Consider the following 18,328-nt stretch of genomic DNA (forward strand, 5'->3'; position numbering starts at 1 on the left):
TAGTCCTTACCCGTTCTGAATATATGAACAGCAAATATATATATAGTAAATATATATATATATATATATATATATATATATATATATATAGAATATTAGTGGTCCATGACATGAAAATGTTTGAGAACCACTGCTCTGAAACAACATTGGACAATGATGTTTGACAGTCAGCTATATTGTTGCTTATTGTAGATTTATTTTCGGATTTTCTGACTTATTCTGGCCTGTTAACATTTTCATAGACCTGGTTGCTTGTTTCCCTCTCAGTCAATGTGGCAACCCTGGTGATTGCCCAACACTGTTTTGGTTCCGTTCCTATGCTAATGTAGCTTAGCAACAGCTAGGAGAATGCTGTAATCTGCTGCGGTTTAGAAGTTTTTAGCGCAATTTATGTCCCCGAATGTATGGATATGGACTTATGGCGCCATCGCTGCCTCTTTCTTTAGTAGAAGTGTTGACAGTTTTAGCGTCCCTCTCCGCGCGCGCGCGCACACACACACACACACACCGCCTCCTGGCACACACACACACACACACACACACACACACACTGTGAAGGCCGTAGTACTGTAAATATGACATGAATATGAATGCAAAGTAGCGGTCCATGTGTGGACAGGCTACCTGTCGTCGCGGTGCATGGTGAGATGTGTGCAAACCGTGTAGTTTATCAGGAGAAGACTACCAAAGGATGCAACACGCACACACACAGTCAGCAGCGCCAAATTGTATAAGGCACAATTTGTTGTGTTGCAGCGCTAGCTAGAGGAAGCATGCCAGTGGGGTAACGGTGAGAACGGTGGCCTGTGATGCAGGTGTGTGAGGGTGCGAGGTTAATTCACTAATAAATTAATGTTGCATCCTTTGGTATTCTTCTCCTGATAAACTACACGGTTTGCACACATCTCACCATGCACAACGGCGACAGGTAGCCTGTCCACACATGGACCGCTACTTTGCATTCATATTCATGTGATATTGACAGTACGATACCCATTTTTGCATTTTTTAATCCACTAATAAATTCATTATAAATCATTAATGTGTCAAATGGGAAAAAGTGATTGGGCCAGCCAATGTTGAGATAAAGCTCTGTCAGTGACATTAGGAGATTCGCTGAATTATTATAAGGATATCTCCTGGGGCGCAATTCCCCAGGTGGCGTAGTCGGCTACCTTAGGCAATACCACCTTACCACACCTTCACTACAGCAGACCCTCCAGACATGAGCTCTGTTTGGGTCTGCCTTCACTACAGCAGACCCTCCAGACATGAGCTCGGTTTGGGTCTGCCTTCACTACAGCAGACCCTCCAGACATGAGCTCTGTTTGGGTCTGCCTTCACTACAGCAGACCCTCCAGACATGAGCTCTGTTTGGGTCTGCCTTCACTACAGCAGACCCTCCAGACATGAGCTCTGTTTGGGTCTGCCTTCACTACAGCAGACCCTCCAGACAACTCAGGATGTGCACCATGCTTTTACAGGGAAGTACATTTCTGTGTGTATTGTTATTCTAAAAGGCTGGGTGGACCTGACCCAGAACACACCACCAGATCTAATGGGTGGATCTGAACCGGGCCGCAGATACATATTACACACCAACCAGATCTAATGGGTGGACCTGAACCTGAACCAGGAATCACATTACACACCACCAGATATAATGGGTGGACCTGGACCTGAACCAGGAAACACATTACACACCACCAGATCTAATGGGTGGACCTAAACCTGAACCAGGAAACACATTACACACCACCAGATCTAATGGGAGGACCTGAACCAGAACCAGGAAACACATTACACACCACCAGATATAATGGGTGGACCTAAACCTGAACCGGGCCGCAGAAACACCTTACACACCACCAGATCTAATGGGTGGACCTGAACCAGGAAACACATTACACATCACCAGATCTAATGGGTGGACCTGAATCAGAACCAGGAAACACATTACACACCACCAGATCTAATGTGTGGACCTGAACCAGGAAACACATTACACACCACCAGATCTAATGGGTGGACCTGAACCGGGCCGCAGAGACACATTACGCACCAGATCTAATGGGTGGACCTGGACCTGAACCGGGCCGCAGAGACACATTACACACCATCAGATCTAATGGGTGGACCTGAACCAGGAAACACATTACACACCACCAGATCTAATGGGTGGACCTGGACCTGAACCAGGAAACACATTACACACCACCAGATCTAATAATGGACCTGGACCTGAACCAGGGAACACCAGATCTAATAATAAGCTGCTTTTAATGCAGTGCTTCTCAAACATTTTCATGTCAAGGCCAATGACCCCAATAATGATCGTGAGTGCTCAACATTTATACTCTCTACCTGGCAGCAGAACAAAAGCCACCTTATTAGCATTTGAATGCCCACGTTGGGCGGCCCAACACCTCTTGCCCAAGCGCCCCCCCGTGTTTCAGCTACAAGGCACCCCCGGAGTCTCCGCCACTGATTGTGGGTTCCAAATTCGAAACTGGCCCCGTCAAATCTGAATCCCCCTCCCCCACCCCTTTTTCCCCTCACATGTTTCTTTTCCCTTTTTACCTCCTTTATGATGAATTCCTGTTCTGTTCTTTGACTATATGAAAGTGTCTATTTGTACGTCTCTAAATGTTTTGATGAATTGAACAAGGTGGACCCTCTTGTAAACAAGTGTAATGCTTTATTGGGTCCACTCACAGTTAACAGTCTTTGTATTGAGTTGTGCTTGAATTGAAATGTACTGTAATTCTCCAAACTGTTAATATTTCAATCAATCAATCAAAAACATCGGTTCGGCTGGAGTGTTTGCGAGATTGTGTGAGATAAATAAGCAACGAGGTTTATAAAAACAAGCCCAAAAGCGACCAGGGCCTGTTTCAAGAAACTTGGATTAACTAATCCAGGATTTAGGCCAAAACCAGGCTTTTTCAATCCTGGTCTTTACAGCCTGGTTTATTCCGTTCCACTAAAGCCAAGCGAGGCTCAGAATTGGCGGATTTGGCGATCCGGGATTAGCAAGCCTGGCTTAATAGACAGTCTGGCTTTTTGTCTCTAGACCCATTATGTGGATCACAGATTTACTGATCCTTTTTCTTCATGGGGTATTAAATGGGCAGTTTGCATCCTTAATAGTTGCATTACAGCCCCCTTCTGTATATCTCATTATCTTTACTAATCTATTCAAGACTTACTGATACAAGGACTTAAGCTTCTAAAATAAATACTGCTGCTGTAATTAAAGAGAGAACATACTCTCAATAGTGGATAGACTGAATGATTAACTACCCCAAAAATATAGTTTACATTTTACCACTACTATTAACTTAAAACAGAATTCTTAATATTGTAAACATAATGATATTGTCGCATTGTGATATTTGGCCATAACAGGGAGCTACCTTTGGGGAAGGGGGTTGTTGTCCAGACAGGGGCCAAACTGGTGAGGGTCATGGGTTCATGTAGCATGCCAAAGTGTGTGCTATTGCAATTGAGAATGCATTGGGCGTTTAAGTTAAATAACTCAGAAACTACAAAACATTTCAAAGTAAAAAGTTCCAGCATGTGTCTCCACAGTAAGCTGAATTTTACAAAGTGTGAATGGAGTTTCTAGGTGAAAGTGATTTTTTGAAGTGCCACTATCTGCCTATAAATGTCTCAAATTTGAAAGCACTATATTTCTAAAACTATGAAACATTTCAAAGATTCCTTTTCAGGCACACATGTCCACCATAGGATGAACCTAAATAGGTTAATTTGAATGGGGTTTCTAGGTGTAAGTATGTAGGACTAGTAGTGGGTGAAACGTTACAATGGTAATATGTTGTAAAACAATTAGTAATGGTAATATTTAGTGGTTTTCACTTTTACAAAAAAAATAAAAAATAATATAATATAATTATTATTCTTAACCGTGCACTTGCACGACAGCAAACCTATTCATGGGGAACATTCACCAAAAGCAGCTGATCTACAAGCTCACAAGCTGTCATGATGTTGTGCAGCCTATATATTTTGGTTATTTGATTTTATATAGTGCTTAAATTAGTCCTTTAATGCAGACCGATACAAATAAGGCAACATAAACCCATAATAATTGAATAAATCAGTTGTTGTGATCAGTTTGACTGCTTAATGAACAGTAAAGACAGGATTAGGTTAAACCTGACTGTTAGCCTGGTCCGGAGCAGGCTAAGTCCAAAGCATACATTTCCATGGTAACTAATGTAGCATCACTTTCATGAAACCGAATCAAGCCTCATTATCCAGGTTAACTGGTTAAATTAATCTGGCAAGATCAACCAGCTTTCATGAAACCGGTTAAGCACTGATCCAGGATATATTAAGCCAGGATATGTGTTAAAGCCCGGCTTAATCTCTAATCCAAGTTTCGTGGAACGGGCCGCTGTATTTGAGAATTAATAGCAGATCTACAAATTCGTGTCATGATGCGACACGCTGTGAGCTTGTTGAGCTACTATTTAAAACAATACATATATATATATATTTATATATTTAACATATTGTATGGTCTGGGCCAGCACTTATGTCTCATACATCTACAGCATTTATTTAGTCTGTCTGTTGGTAGGGCGTTCCACATTTTGGTGGCATAGGAGCGGAAAGAATGTAAACAAAAACAGACAGGAGTATGCTATTCTCCATGTCCACTTGTTGCCGACGGTGGTGGTGTGTAGGAGCAGTACATTTAGCTGTAAAAGCCCTAACTATTAACTATTTTCTGCAGGACAAATGCAACTAATATAACGCCGGGTGCTGCCATCTTTGTTTATTATTGTTCGGGGGTGGCGCATGCGTGTTAAAACACACACACATGTGGGCTTTCGCATCATCGGTTCAGGAAATATGCGGATTTGGATGTCTACACAGTGGCGCAAAAAATGCGGTTTCATATTTATCCACTCTGGGACCCGGTTTAAAAAATTAAGGGATTCATTCAGTGTTTTGGTCAACAGAGTGTAGATGAAAGGGCAAAACGATAAAATAGTAATGAGGTTTGACTGCGGATCGTCTATGTCTAAACGGGGTCTAACTCTGGGGGAGCCCACAGGGTTTGAACTGGCAACCTCGCGGTTCCCATCCGGCCACTCTACCCCTGGCGCCGTGGAGTATTCTTTAGCTAAACGGGCTCCAATGCATTGTCTATGGTAGGGAAAATTCACTACGGGCGCAGTACCCTTTCCGGCCGCAACGTGGGGTGCGGACGGGCCGTGGCGCTGTCCTAAACTTCGCTACCGATGCAATATATATCTGGCCACAGAGTGGTTGTGGACGGGCCGTGGCGCTGTCCTAAAGTTCACTACCGATGTAATATATATCTTGCCACAGAGTGGTTGTGGATGGGCCGTGGCGCTGTCCTAAAGTTCACTACCGATGTAATATATATCTGGCCACAGAGTGGTTGTGGATGGGCCGAGGCGCTGTCCTAAAATTCACTACCGATCTAATATATATCTGGCCACAGAGTGGTTGTGGATGGGCCGTGGCGCTGTTCTGAATGTCACTGCCGAATGACTGTTCTTCTTCTCTCGTTTTTCTGTGTTATGATATTATTTTTCCTGCACGAGTCGTCATCATGAGCATTTTGTTACTTTATCGCAGCTAACGATCACATCGAGGTCCGTGGAATACTTTGTAATGAACAGCTGACTCTCTCGCGATTTTGGCGTTTAAGTTTTATATATTGTAGCGAGAGCAGACCTGTTGGTGACAGCTATATGGGTCACGTGGTGTTGTGTGCTACTAGCCTACGTCACTCAAAGTCAGCTGTTCGCAAAGCGGCATTTTCATGAATGGAAGGAGAGAGGGGGTGAACGGGGAAGGTCCAACTTTGTTGACCGCAAATCGCTTTTTACAATGCTGTCATTCACTGTGGTAAACTTTATATCTTTAATAAACATAACTAAAGCAGTACTCATGCAGCGAGTCCGACAACCAAAACATTTATAGACGCCTTACAAGACCTGTCTATGATGCACACACGTAAATGCTGTCGTTGTATGGATGCTTAATCGACATCGACCTATAATAAAGAGAGATATTTATCAGTGGAACTACGTCTCTGCCTCCGGTTCTTGGGATCGTTACAATACAGTTTAAGTGTACACTTGAATGGAAGCACCTTAAGGAATACAAATCATTGTGTGTACACTGTTTATACCCCTACACTGCTTACAGCAAAATACATCTGTTTAAATAAATTCTGTTATATAAACAGAGCAATACATTCTACATTTGTTCAAATTTTAGGATAGGATTTCAACTGCTGCTAGCCGATACATTTGCACTATTTATTGTATCCCACAGTTTTTTGATATTGTATCCATTTTCTAATTATCTTTATCTTTGTATATAAGAGTTGTGTCATTTCACAGAGTTCAACTGAAATGTTTAAAAGTAATTTGTTGTGATGTTACATTGAATGAAAAAGGGATGGTGTGATGTGCTTATTGCTATGATTTATATAGACCAGTGGTTCCCAAACTTTTTCATGTCAAGGACCCCAAATTGACACTAATTAGCCCTTGCCCCCCCCATTTGAAAACATGCCAGGGAACCCCATAAGGGAAGATTTCTTTTTTAATGGCTCTAGCAGTGATTCTCAATCCGTTTAATTTCAAGGACCCCCATTTTGACATGCATTAGTCTACGGACCCCCATTTCTGCGATTTCTATCTCTGGGTCCCCCAATTTATATTTTCAAATCAATGTTAATTTAACTATGAGTGTACAAATGGAACCATTTGGTTCCATTCTTCATAATCATCATAACTAAATATAAGCAGTATAGAGTAGAAAATCAAGGTCAGAGAAATGAGTCACAATCACACTGGTACCATGATTAAACTCAACATATTTTATTATTTTACATCCAGGTATGCCATTACCAGGCAGTTAACTGATCAATAACTAACTTTAACTATGGATACATCTTCCATGAGGGGGAATCGAACTACAGTCTCCAAATCCCCTGCAAAGAAAAGTGAAAAATTGTGATTGGGTGAAAAAGATGGCAAAAAAGATGAACTCTACATGGCAACAAAGGCAAGCCTTCGTTTCATTGGCTGTCCCGCTGTGCCGACTATCCGCGACCGGCCGCCGTGAGCCACCACCCAATAACAGTGTCTGTCCACACTGTTATTAAATGTGATCTTTAAGACCTACTGTCCACACTTGTTATGTCAATCTTTGTGTCATAATATATATGTGTAACAGGGAGACCCGTCTCTACACAGAGTTCTGTGTCCACGCCCTAATTGCTCAGCTACAAGTGGTCACTGTCAGCTTGGCTATCGGTATGCACTGACTTGTGTGAGCAAGGTAGGCATTGGGTTGTTTTATGTTAAACCACTGTTCAGATTATTGTGTTGGCCCATTAAAATAAACACAATAATCTGAACAATAGGCCCGGCCTACTGTTCCTCAGGTGCCCTCTGAGGACCAATAGGCTGTTTGCATGTAACCCAATTAGGGCCAAAAGTTAAAACCACACTTCTCTGGAGGTACTGTATGTTCTTGTAAGTTGTGCGGGAGCTTGTAGATCGACCATTTTCAAAGTAATGTTTGTATATGACTTTATATTGTGGTTTTATTCATTTTTGTACTCATTTGGGTTGTTCATTTTGTACTTGCAGTATAGGCTGGTGTACCAGGCACTTTGTGTAGCCTACAGCTACATGCTCCTTCCATGAATCCCCTGCCATGTCTTCCATATAGTCCCCTGCCATGTCTTCCATATAGTCCCTGCCATGTCTTCCATATAGTCCCTGACATGTCTTCCATATAGTCCCTGCCATGTCTTCCATATAGTCCCCTGCCATGTCTTCCATATAGTCCTCTGCCATGTCTTCCATATAGTCCCCTGCCATGTCTTCCATATAGTCCCCTGCCATGTCTTCTATATAGTCCCCTGCCATGCCTTCCATATAGTCCCCTGCCATGTCTTCCATATAGTCCCCTGCCATGTCTTCCATATAGTCCACTGCCATGTCTTCCATATAGTCCCCTGCCATGTCTTCCATATAGTCCCCTGCCATGCCTTCCATATAGTCCCCTGCCATGTCTTCCATATAGTCCCCTGCCATGTCTTCAATGAGTCCCCTGCCATGTCTTCCATATAGTCCCCTGCCATGTCTTCCATATAGTCCCCTGCCATGTCTTCAATGAGTCCCCTGCCATGTCTTCCATATAGTCCTCTGCCATGTCTTCCATGAGTCCCCTGCCATGTCTTCCATGAGTCCCCTGCCATGTCTTCCATGAGTCCCCTGCCATGTCTTCCATGAGTCCCTGCCATGTCTTCCATGAGTCCCCTGCCATGTCTTCCATATAGTCCCCTGCCATGTCTTCCATGAGCCTCCTGCCATGTCTTCTATATAGTCCCTGCCATGTACCAGACCTTAATAAACAAATTATGCATTTTAATCATGTGTTTTGATGTATGATGATGGTACATGGTGGGAGCTAACAGTTGTGTTTTGTTTTGTTTTATAGGCTCAGTCCTTGCTGTGCTTGCCCCTTTTCCTAGATTAGTATTCATCTTTTTGTATTGTATTTTACTTTTTGATAACCCAACTGCAACTTGTTAACTGTACTTATTGAACTGCCAATTAGCTGTTAATTGATACTAATTGTTGTTGCCTGTGTTATTCAGAGCATACAGAGGCAACATGGTACTGTGGGGGAGATCTATCGGGGAGGGTCTTCCCGATAGATCTCTGGGCTCCCTCCAGATATCACATCATGTGTACCTGATAGATAGATAGATAGATAGATAGATAGATAGATAGATAGATAGATAGATAGATAGATAGATAGATAAGATTATTTTTGTGTCATGCACCAAGTACACATGATGTGAGGCTACTATGGTATGGTGGGCATGGGGTAAAGTAACATGATGTGAGGGCTACTATGGTATGGTGGGCATGGGGTAAAGTAACATGATGTGAGGGCTACTATGGTATGGTGGGCATGGGGTAAAGTAACATGATGTGAGGGCTACTATGGTATGGTGGGCATGGGGTAAAGTGAAATAATTTAGCCAATGAAAGAGACAACACCGTGGAATTATCCGCCATTGGGATTCCGTTACAAATTGAAGGCAGAGGGGAGATTATTTAGGCAAAGTTTTTCTTTAGGAAATTGATGAGCCCGTTTGTGGAGCAATCGTGTGAGGTGATCTCAGAGTTGTCTATGAGCTCCGCTTGTATTTCCTTGGCCAGCTGCTTGCCCAGCTCGACCCCCCACTGGTCATAACTGTTGACGTCCCACACCATACCCTGCACAAAGATCTTGTGCTCGTACATGGCGACCAAAGCTCCAAGCATAAAGGGAGTCAGCTTCTTGAAAACAAGGGAGTTGCTCGGTTTGTTCCCTTGGAAGACCTTGTGAGGCAGCAGGCTCTCCAAGGCCTGTCCCGACAGGCCACTGGCCTGCAGTTCTTTGCAGGCCTCGTCCGGCGTCTTCCCCTTCATCAGCGCTTCCGTCTGGGCCAGAAAGTTGGCCGCCAGGATCTTGTGGTGAAGGTTGTCCCTGATCGGGTTCTGTGACTGGGCCGGGATCAGGAAGTCGGCAGGAATCAGTCTGGTGCCTTGATGGATGAGCTGATAGAAAGCGTGCTGCCCGTTGGTCCCCGGCTCCCCCCAGATGATCGGTCCAGTGTGGTGTTTGACACACGAGCCATTTTTGCCGATACGCTTTCCATTGGACTCCATGTCGGCCTGCTGGAAGTAGGCCGCAAAGCGGTGCATGTACTGGTCGTAGGGCAGCATGGCGTGGGTCTCGGCCTGGAAGAAGTTGACGTACCAGACCCCCAGCATGGCCAGCAGTACGGGCACGTTCTGGTCCAGAGGCGTGTTACGGAAATGGTTGTCCATCCAGTGTGCGCCGGCATGGAGCCGCTCAAAGTTGTCAAATCCTACGTGCAGAGCAATGGAGAGACCAATAGCTGACCACAGCGAGTATCGGCCTCCAACCCAATCCCAGAACTCGAACATGTTGTCCGTGTCAATGCCAAAGTCCTTCACTTTGGGTGCGTTGGTGGACAGCGCTACAAAGTGCTTGGCAACTTCAGCTTCGTCCTTTGCCGTCTGGAGGAACCAACACTTGGCAGACTCTGCGTTTGTGATGGTCTCTTGGGTGGTGAATGTCTTGGAGGCGATGATGAAGAGCGTGGTCTCTGCGTCGAGCCGGGCCAGGGTCTTGGCCATGTGAGTGCCATCGATGTTGGACACGAACCACACATTAGGTCCACCTGCCGAGTAAGACTTCAGAGCCTCGGTCACCATCAGCGGTCCTAGGTCGGAGCCTCCGATGCCGATGTTGACCACATCGGCGATGGCCTTTCCGGTGAATCCCTTCCAGTCTCCACTGCGTACTCTGTGACAGAAGGCCTTCAATCTGGTCGAGCACCATATTGACCTTTGGCATGACATTGTTGCCGTCGACGTGGATGGGCGTGTTCGAGCGATTGCGCAGGGCGACGTGGAGCACGGCGCGGCCTTCCGTGAAGTTGATCTTGTCTCCAGAGAACATCCTCTCTCTGGCCTCCTCAACGCCTCTGGACTTGGCCAGCGCCAGCAGCATGGCCATGACCTCCTCGTTGATGAGATTCTTGGAGTAGTCCACCAGGATGTCTCCGTCGCCCGTCTCGAGGGTCGTGCTGAACGCGCTGAATCTTTCCTTGTCCGCGTCGAACATGGCTCTCATGTTGAGATTCCCGGCATTGGCATTGTACCATTGTTCGAGTTTCTGATAGTTCGGATCGCTTGTAAGCCCCATGGTTGCCTTGGTATCGGTGGTTGATGCACGATGTAGCTCAAGGTGTGACGGCCAGCCTTTATATGGTGCTTGGCTGGATGCTCGTGATTGATGTCACAAATGAGTCGGCTATATCCATATGTGGGGTTTTACATTAGCATGATGTCAGCACTAGACGTCTCTGCCGGCTCCATATATGGAGCTCTAGATCATCCACGCCCAAATATGGAGTTTGAGATGTCAGACTTAGTTAATGGGTAACTGAGGCAATCAGTTGCCCATATGAGGTGAAATTGAGTGAAAGCCTTTGTTACAACACTACCCTCAGTTCTCTTGCTCAAGGGGAGGCCCCCAAATGACTGACATAGCCCTGGGTAGGCCACCCAGCCAGGCAAAGACCTGCTCTGTAAGCAATTGTGTTTCTAGTTCATTTTTCCACCTCCACGATCGACCTTTCAGTAGGCGAGGAAACAATCACTTCTAAATAGTAAATGTATATAGCGTCTTTATACAAGGCGATTCATAGACACTTCGACATGTAGTCAGGAGGAGCCGGGATTCGCCGGGAACCGCCGACCCACAGATCATTGGACAACCTGCTCTACCTCCTGAGCCACAGCCGCCCTTAGATAGATTGTAAGTCCCCCCCCGTCCCCCCTATTTACTTTTTTTTTTTTTAACTTTTACAATTTTTCTTCAACTGTGTACATAGTGCTTTATATTTTGTGATGATATTGCATTTTGTTGTCATCTTTATGACTTGAATACATAGGACCAGAATGGAAACAATATATATCCTATAATAAAGGACTTATTTTTGGCACTATCCTTTTAGACCAAGTGTTTGACTGTAATGGGAAACTCCAAGCAATGTTTCTCTTCAAAGACCTTCCAAAGACCTAGGATGTGATGTGTATCGTCTTCTCTTTTGGGTTCTCTGTAGTTAGTTACTTTATTGACACAATTGTATAAAACATTGGCTCCAAAACAAGAATAAAAAACCCATGAATAAAAACGTAAAATGTACAATACATTGAAATATACACAACACAAAATCCCTTCACTCACACAACAAGAGCGTTCTATTGCTCCAACAGTGACAGGCAGCCATGTCATTATGCAAAGTTCCTCTGTTAGTGCCCACAAAGAGGAGAAGGTTAAAGACTGACTGATGAGTTTAACCAAAGTTTATTCAAATAGTCAAAGTAGAAACTATGACAAAAAAAAAAAAAAGACAATCAGACAGGCAGCCATGTCATTATGCAAAGTTCCTCTGTTAGTGCCCACAAAGAGGAGAAGGTTAAAGACTGACTGATGAGTTTAACCAAAGTTTATTCAAATAGTCAAAGTAGAAACTATGACAGAAAAAAAAAAATACAATGATTGACAATGATCTGCTAGGTCTCATAGTAAGTGCTCACTGCGTTCGCAATCACTGCATTCGCAATGAGACCTAGCAGATCATGTCTGTCTGTGTGTCTGTGTGTCCCCCCTTTGTGCCCATATATGGAGCTGAGTGATTTGTTTGTGATTGATGCAACACACTCCATATTTGGACCTATAGCTGCTTTGGGGACTCCTTATATGGTTATGGCTAAGTTAAAAACTTAACTTAAAAATAACTTAACTGAAAAAAATAATAACTTAAAAAGAATTATTCGGTTCTAGTGAGCAGAAAGAATCAATAATAAGCGGACTTGGTAACCTGACTGTAGAAAGTAACAGTACAGTAAAGAACCTGGGGGTTATTATTGATTCTGAATTGAATTTTAATTCACACATTAATCATGTTACCAAGATTGCCTTTTTTCACCTTAGAAATATTGCACGAATCAGAGCATATTTGTCCTTGGACGATGCAAAAACGCTAATCCACGCCTTTGTTTTTTCTCGGCTTGACTACTGCAATGCACTTTTTTCAGGACTGCCTAAGAAAACAACTGACAGATTACAACTTGTGCAAAATGCAGCAGCCAGAGTTTTAACTAGAACTAAGATGAGAGAACATTACTCCAGTTTTGGCATCACTGCACTGGCTTCCGGTTGTTTTTAGGATTGATTTTAAAATTATTTTACTTGTCTATAAAGCTCTCAATGGTCTCGCACCTTCCTACCTACATGACTGCCTGCCTAAATATGTCCCAAACCGCCCCCTAAGGTCTTCCACTGCTGGCCTGCTCGCTTTGCCAAAAAAAATGGCAACTAAAAAATACGGGGAAGCAGCTTTTTGCTTCTACGGGCCGTCGGCATGGAACAAGCTCCCACTGTACCTTCGTCAGGCAGCCTCTGTAGACATTTTTAAAGCTCAGCTCAAGACCCACTTCTACAACATTGCTTTTAATTGATTTTTTTTTTTTTCATGTCCTCACTGTATTGCATTACTGCTTTTTTATGTTTTTATGCCTTGCTTTTCTTTTATTCTCCATTGTTCTGTAAAGCACTTTGAGCTGCATTTCATGTCATGAAAGGTGCTATACAAATAAAGTTTTATTATTATTATTATTATTGTGTACAAGTACCATAGACTACAAGTACACATGATGTGAGGGCTACTATGGTATGGTGGGCATGGGGTAAAGTGAAATAATTTAGCCAATGAAAGAGACAACAACGTGGAATTATCCCGCCATTGGGATTCCGTTACAAATTGAAGGCAGAGGGGAGATTATTTAGGCAAAGTTTTTCTTTAGGAAATTGATGAGCCCGTTTGTGGAGAAATCGTGTGAGGTTATCTCAGAGTTGTCTATGAGCTCCGCTTGTATTTCCTTGGCCAGCTGCTTGCCCAGCTCGACCCCCCACTGGTCATAACTGTTGACGTCCCACACCACACCCTGCACAAAGATCTTGTGCTCGTACATGGCGACCAAAGCTCCAAGCATAAAGGGAGTCAGCTTCTTGAAAACAAGGGAGTTGCTCGGTTTGTTCCCTTGGAAGACCTTGTGAGGCAGCAGGCTCTCCAAGGCCTGTCCCGACAGGCCACTGGCCTGCAGTTCTTTGCAGGCCTCGTCCGGCGTCTTCCCCTTCATCAGTGCTTCCGTCTGGGCCAGAAAGTTGGCCGCCAGGATCTTGTGGTGAAGGTTGTCCCTGATCGGGTTCTGTGACTGGGCCGGGATCAGGAAGTCGGCAGGAATCAGTCTGGTGCCTTGATGGATGAGCTCCTTTATGGTTATGGCTAAGTTAAAAACTTAACTTAAAAATAACTTAACTGAAAAAAATAACTTAAAAACAATTCTTAAAAAAACCCAAATATGTATGAGCTGCGTTCGCTTCCCGCGTTTGCGCGTCTTACTGGTCTGCTAGGTCTCATAGTAAGTGCTCATTGCGTTCGCAACTAGATCGTGTGCAGCACTAACTTGGGTACTGCTGACAAATGCCACTTCTAACCTTTAGCAGGCTAGCCCTGAACACGCCCGATCTCGGAAGCTAAGCAGGGTCGGGCCTGGTTAGTACTTGGATGGGAGACCGCCTGGGAATACCAGGTGCTGTAAGCTTTTTCCTTTGCCACACTAAATGAGAAACTGCCATTTTTGGCCATGATACAATATTACTAGATCGTGTGCAGCACTAACTTGGGTACTGCTGACAAATGCCACTTCTAACGTTTAGCAGGCTAGCCCAACTAGAATAAACACCACAGCAGGGCATTGTAATTCTCCCTTCCTTGTGTGCGCGGCGCGGGGCCGCTGTCAGCTATAAAAGACCGACGGGCCCAACTTCTGTTGCTTACGGCCATACCACCCTGAACACGCCCGATCTCGTCCGATCTCGGAAGCTAAGCAGGGTCGGGCCTGCGCGCAGGATCCGGAACAATCCTCTCTGTTTTACCCCTGCCCTTATTGGCCGCCCAAAAGCATGCAGGCTCCCATTGGCCCGTGAGTTCCAACCTCTCGGCCAACGGGAGATTGCCCCTGTGTTTCAATGGCGTTGCCACGTCTGCTCGTATCAAGCCTGGCTTCGTCCACTGAAAACGTTTTTATTTCGGGAACATTTTTCTGATTTTATTTGACTTGATTATGTTGTTCTATTTTGCTTGTTGTACTGTCACTGTTTTAATTATGATTGATTTTTTATTGTGTCACTGTACAGCACTTTGTAACATTGGTAAGAAAGGTGCTTTATAAATAAAATTTACTTACTTACTTACACAAGGCAGGTCGCTGGTTTCCGTGGCAAAACATGGCAACGACCCAGTGCGTCTCACAATGTTGTGATTTCTCTGCATGCATGCAATTAAAATGAATGACCATTAGGTGTCGTCAATGCACAGCGTCTGATCAATAGTTGAAATGTCAATTTTGATTGAAATATTTATTAACAGTTTGCAGAATTACAGTAGGCCTACATTTCAAGCACAAACTCAATACAAAGACTGTTAACTGTGAGTGGACGACCCAATTAAGCCTTACACTTGTTTACCAAAAGGGCATTGTTCAATTCATCAAAACATTTAGAGACAAACAAATAGACACTTAAATCAAATGTAAAATTCTACAGTGTAAAGACACCAATTTAATTATAAATGTCAATATAGTTGAATATCTAAGAATATCAATTTAAAATGTATTATCCAATACAAATTTCCTTACCATTTTTAATGTTGTAGTTTTGTATTGCTATTTTTATTTGCTAATTGTAGATTGACCTACTTTTTGTTTCTGGCATTCCGCTGCTTGTTATTTTTTATTTTATTTTCATGTGAAGTACTTTGAGTTGCATTTTATGTATGAAATGTGCTATATAAATAAAGTTTAATATGTGAAGTACTTTGAGTTGTCAAGGATGCAGACAGAGTTGAACCCAGGAGCAAAGTCACAACAAACTAGAGTATAATATTTAACAGGCAGGACATCTGTGACACAGGTTATGAACTGACAATGAGTGTTTGTACTGAGTCCAGTTTTATAGTGAGCAGGTTGATTGGAGAAGTGTTCACTGCTGGGCTGACGAGGTAGTTGACAGGTGTGTAAATGGAACTGGGTGTGCTGGAATGGGATATGGGAGGCCAGTGTGGAGTCACAGACTGAGGGAGAGACAGAATGTGACAGAGTTGCATTTTATGTATGAAATGTGCTATATAAATAAAGTTTACACCACTGACTGTCCCTCCATATAAAATAAAGGCGAAAGTCACCATAAAAAAATGGATCAGTTACAATTCCAGACTATGAAGAATCATTTAATAAAGGAAGACTTCCAGATTCAGTTAGATTAGCTACAATAATTGTGATATTAAAAGTTAAATCAAGTAAACCTTCAACTGAATGCTCGTCATATGACATAACAGAGAGGAATGGGCTGGACCCTAAGCGCAAGGGGACAATTTACAATTTAGGCATTTAGCAGACGCTCTTAATCCAGAGCGACTTACATTTTAAATTGATATTGTAATCACAGACTATCTTCTTGGTGTCTTTGAACTATAATTTGACATTTGATTTAAACATACAAAAGGATAAAAGTGTCATCAAAGCAGGTTATTGAGCAATGCAGGGCCTCGCACCCCATATAGGTCAGCAGAAGCTGGCTAATAGTACTATTACCATCGCTTTTCGTGTTGCTTTGCTTTGTGACACTTGAGTTCATTGTTCATCATCCGGCAGCTAGCTAACATGCTAACAGATACTACATGTCCATAACTAAGCCAAAAATGGACAGAAATGTTCCAAATTAAAATCGTTCCCTTATTGGCCCCTGGAGAAAGCCCTGCCGCCTTTAAATATTTTCCAAACGCCTTATACGATTTAATAAAAAAATATCAAATATTCACACATAATATTAAGAACCCATCATCATCATCATCATCCAGCAGCTAGCTAACATGCTAACAGATACTACATGTCCATAACTAAGCCAAAAATGGACAGAAATGTTCCAAATTAAAATCGTTCCCTTATTGGCCCCTGGAGAAAGCCCTGCCGCCTTTAAATATTTTCCAAACGCCTTGTACGATTTAATAAAAAAATATCAAATATTCACACATAATATTAAGAACTCATCATCATCATCATCATCCAGCAGCTAGCTAACATGCTAACAGATACTACATGTCCATAACTAAGCCAAAAATGGACAGAAATGTTCCAAATTAAAATCGATCCCTTATTGGCCCCTGGAGAAAGCCCTGCTGCCTTTAAATATTTTCCAAACACCTTGTACGATTTATTAAAATTATGAATACGTCCATCCACCGCACACTGTAACAAGATGGCCGCCGCCGTGCTGTTTTGGAATTACTGAGAGGTAGGGGCGGGACCATGCCCCCATTGGCTCCTGGGTTGGAACCCCAGGTGGAACCCCAGGTGGAACCAGCCAATGGTAGCCTGCACGATCCGGGCACCGGCCAATCGGTGGCCCGGAAGTTGGAACAATGTTGGAACACTTGGAACAAAAAAAGGACGAAGATGGAACTCGACCAACCCGGGTACTTGGATGGGAGACCGCCTGGGAATACCAGGTGCTGTAAGCTTTTTCCTTTGCTTTTTAGGTTTACAATTCATGCAGAATTACATATATCCACATAAGTTACATTATTAAATAAATCAATCAATCAATGCATTTCAATACAAAAGTGTGTTTTTTATTTTTTTATTTTTTTACAATGTTAATAGGTGCAGCACTAACTTGGGTACTGCTGACAAATGCCACTTCTAACCTTTAGCAGGCTAGCCCAACTAGAATAAACACCACAGCAGGGCATTGTAATTCTCCCTTCCTTGTGTGCGCGGCGCGGGGCCGCTGTCAGCTATAAAAGACCGACGGGCCCTACTTCTGTTTCTTACGGCCATACCACCCTGAACACGCCCGATCTCGTCCGATCTCGGAAGCTAAGCAGGGTCGGGCCTGGTTAGTACTTGGATGGGAGACCGCCTGGGAATACCAGGTGCTGTAAGCTTTTTCCTTTGCCACACTAAATGAGAAACTGCCATTTTTGGCCATGATACAATATTACTAGATCGTGTGCAGCACTAACTTGGGTACTGCTGACAAATGCCACTTCTAGCCTTTAGCAGTCTAGCCCAACTAGAATAAACACCACAGCAGGGCATTGTAATTCTCCCTTCCTTGTGCGCGGCGCGGGGCCGCTGTCAGCTATAAAAGACCGACGGGCCCTACTTCTGTTGCTTACGGCCATACCACCCTGAACACGCCCGATCTCGTCCGATCTCGGAAGCTAAGCAGGGTCGGGCCTGGTTAGTACTTGGATGGGAGACCGCCTGGGAATACCAGGTGCTGTAAGCTTTTTCCTTTGCTTTTTAGGTTTACAATTCATGCAGAATTACATATATCCACATAAGTTACATTATTAAATAAATCAATCAATCAATGCATTTCAATACAAAAGTGTGTTTTTTATTTTTTTATTTTTTTACAATGTTAATAGGTGCAGCACTAACTTGGGTACTGCTGACAAATGCCACTTCTAACCTTTAGCAGGCTAGCCCAACTAGAATAAACACCACAGCAGGGCATTGTAATTCTCCCTTCCTTGTGTGCGCGGCGCGGGGCCGCTGTCAGCTATAAAAGACCGACGGGC

At 43.5% G+C, this 18,328-nt stretch overlaps 1 pseudogene across 1 annotated transcript; it reads right to left on the reverse strand.

Moving 5' to 3' along the window:
- Positions 1-9,152: 9,152 nt before the first annotated feature.
- LOC308319785 (glucose-6-phosphate isomerase-like) lies at positions 9,153-10,815 on the reverse strand (annotated as a pseudogene). Its single transcript has one exon. The product of its transcript is annotated as a glucose-6-phosphate isomerase-like (transcript).
- Between the last annotated feature and the right edge of the window lie 7,513 nt (positions 10,816-18,328).

Source organism: Protomyctophum bolini (genome assembly GCF_963924005.1).
Source record: "Protomyctophum bolini genome assembly, chromosome: 8".
Taxonomy (NCBI): domain Eukaryota; kingdom Metazoa; phylum Chordata; class Actinopteri; order Myctophiformes; family Myctophidae; genus Protomyctophum; species Protomyctophum bolini.